Raw genomic sequence first — 3,248 nt, forward strand, 5'->3', positions numbered from 1 at the left:
GGGGGGAGGCCACGCTGAAATCCCTTCTCCTGCATTCTCCTCTTGGGATCTTGGGCAAGCATGCACATGCACCGGTGTGAGTTTAAGCCAGCACTTGAACTCCCATCTACTACATGGGAGTTCAGCGACATAGCCATTACACTAACTGCTGGTCCCAAGAGAGATTTTTACTATTGGTTTTGTGCACTCACCAGAGAGATGGAGAGAGAGACAGAGAGACAGCAAGAAATCACATACTCCCCCTAGGGTTGGATGGCCACACTGTAATCCCTTTCTCCGCCATTCTCCTGGGATCTTGGGCACACATGCACACATGACCAGCATGAGTTTAAAATCTCCAGGTATGGGATCTGAACTACAGTCGTCTATGTGGAACTCCAGCAACATAACCATTACACCATCTGCTGGTCCTATATACTTTAAATCATTTCCAGATTATTTAAAATACCTAACATGGGTCTAGCAGGTGGTGAGGTGGTTAAGGATGCTGGACTCCCACATGGTAGACCACAGTTCAATTCCTGGACCTGGCAGCTTGCTTTCTTACTTTCTCTTCTTCTCTCTCTCTCACTCTCACTCTGTCCCTCTCAGGTCAAATAAAGTAAATAAATAAATAAATAAAGTTAAATAAAATAATTCTTAAAAAAAATACCTAACACAAAGTAAATGCTCTGTCAATAGTTGTTTTACTGCATTATTTGTTATTTTTGCCATATGCATTTTTCTGAATAAAAATATTTAATTTTGTTGGAGGGCATGTGAACTCATTGAAGAGAGAGAGAGGAGACATTCCCTATGGGAATGGTCATATTGCAATTCTTTCTCCTCCATCTCTCTCTCCTTTTGGTATTTTGGGCATTCACACATGTGCCTGGCATGTCTCTGTGATTTGAACCACCTGCCTTAACTACCATATCAGAAGCTGGCCTGTGACTCTATGTATTTTAATGTCTATTTACTTTTCCATGAGAGAGAGAAAGGGAGAGCGAGAGGGAGAGGGAGAGAAACAGCACCCCCAATAGGGTTCTGACACTATGATCTACCCCTGGCCTGGAGCTGGCCCTGGATCACTAGCAAGTACAAGCTAGCATACTTAGGAAAGTCTCTGGACTTGAACCACAAACCTTTCCATGTGGAATTACCTGGCAGAGTGTGGTGTTTTACCATTACACCACCATCTGTCACCCTTTCATTGGATATTTTTGATCCGTGGTTCATTGAATCTGTGAGTTTAAACCGCAAATATGGAGGGCCAACTGTAGCTGCTAACAACTACTGGGCTACACTTGCTATGACTGAAGGTCTATGGTAGGCACTTTATATGTTATGTAACCAACCAACCTTACTGGTAGGTAGTTATTATTAAGATATTTTGGGACCAGCAGTTAGCGGAATGGCTATGTTGCTGGACTCCCATGTAGTCGACCGCGGTTTGCGTCCTGCACCCAGTGGGTTGAAACTCAAGCCAGGCGCATGTGCGTGCGTGCCCAAGATCCCGAGAGGAGCATGGAGGAAAAGGGATTGCAGCGTGGCCATCCTCCTGGGGGGGTGATTTCTCGCTTTCTATCTCTGTCTCTCTCTCTGGCGAGCACACGCGCCCTACAGCAAAAAAAAAAGAAGATATTTTGTAAATGATAAAATGGGAGTTAAATAACTTTCTTTAGACCATACTCAGATCAGATTGCTATTCAGAGGTAGACATGGGATTCAGATGCAGATTAATTCACTTATATTTTCGGGGTTTTTAGCTGCCAAACCATAGTAACTTGCAAAATTTAAAATTAAAGTCTGCTTGTGGCAGTGAGGATGTGCTTGAGCTATCAGGTGGATTCCATACCTTGCTCTTCAGTTATCCATCCATGCACGCATTCACTCATTACCATCTGTCCAATCTACCAACTACACAGCCAGTCCATCAGCCATGCAGCTAGTCCTGCAAACAGCTACCCAGCCCTTCATCCAGTCACTAATACCACGTGACTATGCATTAATCAAATACCAAGGGCCTCCTCTACGTAGGCCCATTTCAGGCCAGGAGGAAGTTAAATGCGGAGGTGACGAGGATACAACCACAGAGGTAGAAGCCAGATTCTTCACTAGGTTTGGAGCTCCCTGAGGGCAGAATCCCTTGCTTTTAATTCACAGTACTACATTAAAGATTTGAGTCTTGCTTTTCTTTCCAACCTCATCTCCCCTACTCATTGTTTATTCTTCTTCAGTCACACTGGTCTTCCTTCAGTTTCTTGAACAAACCAAGCCCTCCTTTGCTTCAGAACTTTAAGTAATTGTTGTTCTTTTGACCCAGAAGTTTATCCAGCAATGTCAATAGCTAGCTTCTTCTTTTCTTTTGCATCTTATTTAAAATGTTGTGACCTCTCAGAGTTCTTTTCTGACTACCTTATCTAAAGGAGACACCCGTCTGCCCCACCCCAACTACTGTTACATCACTCTGGTTCTTTCTCTTACAGTATTGCTCACAATCTGCCATCTTGTTTCTTCATTGTCTGCTTCTTTTTTAGCTCCACCATTAGGCGGAAATAAGACCCAGGAGGGCAGTTACTAATTTTTTCCTGTTTTTTATTACATGCCTTCTATCTACCTAGCCAAGTAACTGACATATAGTAGGTCTTCATGTTTATTTGTAGAATATGGGTGAAAAATGGATAAACACTACATGACATATCTTCCCAGTATCAGGGGGCTTAAAGAGTAGTGGAGAATAGACCTGGTAAGACAGGGCAAGAACACAGAGAAGTCCTTGAGAACTGAGCAGAAGACTGTATTACATTCAGCGTGAACACAGGGAGCTAGTAGAAGCTCTCAAGTTGCAGGATGAGAATGGTGGTGTAGGAGAGTGACTATGCCACAATCTGTTATAAATTTGAAATTTAAATTATTCACTGCAGCATCCTGCAATTAATTACTGCAAGAGGTAGTAAGATCCCAGAATTCAAATTGCATTTTTTGCCATAGAGTGCATGCAGTCACCAGAAAGAGAAAGAGTGAGAGGGAAAGTGACAAATCACTAGCCAAGGAGGGTGGGCACACTGCAATCCCTTCTCCTCTATACTCCTCCTGGGGTTTTGGGCATGCACGCATGTATGCCTCGCGTGATTTTCAAGCCTCCAGGACTGGGACTCAAACTGTGGTCAGCCATGTGGAGTCCAGCACTTTAACCACCACACCATCTGCTGGCCCTCAAATTGCATTATTTTTAAAGAATTATTTATTTAATTCTTTTTTTTTAA

Source organism: Tupaia chinensis, unplaced genomic scaffold (assembly GCF_000334495.1).
Source record: "Tupaia chinensis unplaced genomic scaffold, TupChi_1.0 Scaffold143796_1, whole genome shotgun sequence".
Classification (NCBI taxonomy): Eukaryota; Metazoa; Chordata; class Mammalia; order Scandentia; family Tupaiidae; genus Tupaia; species Tupaia belangeri.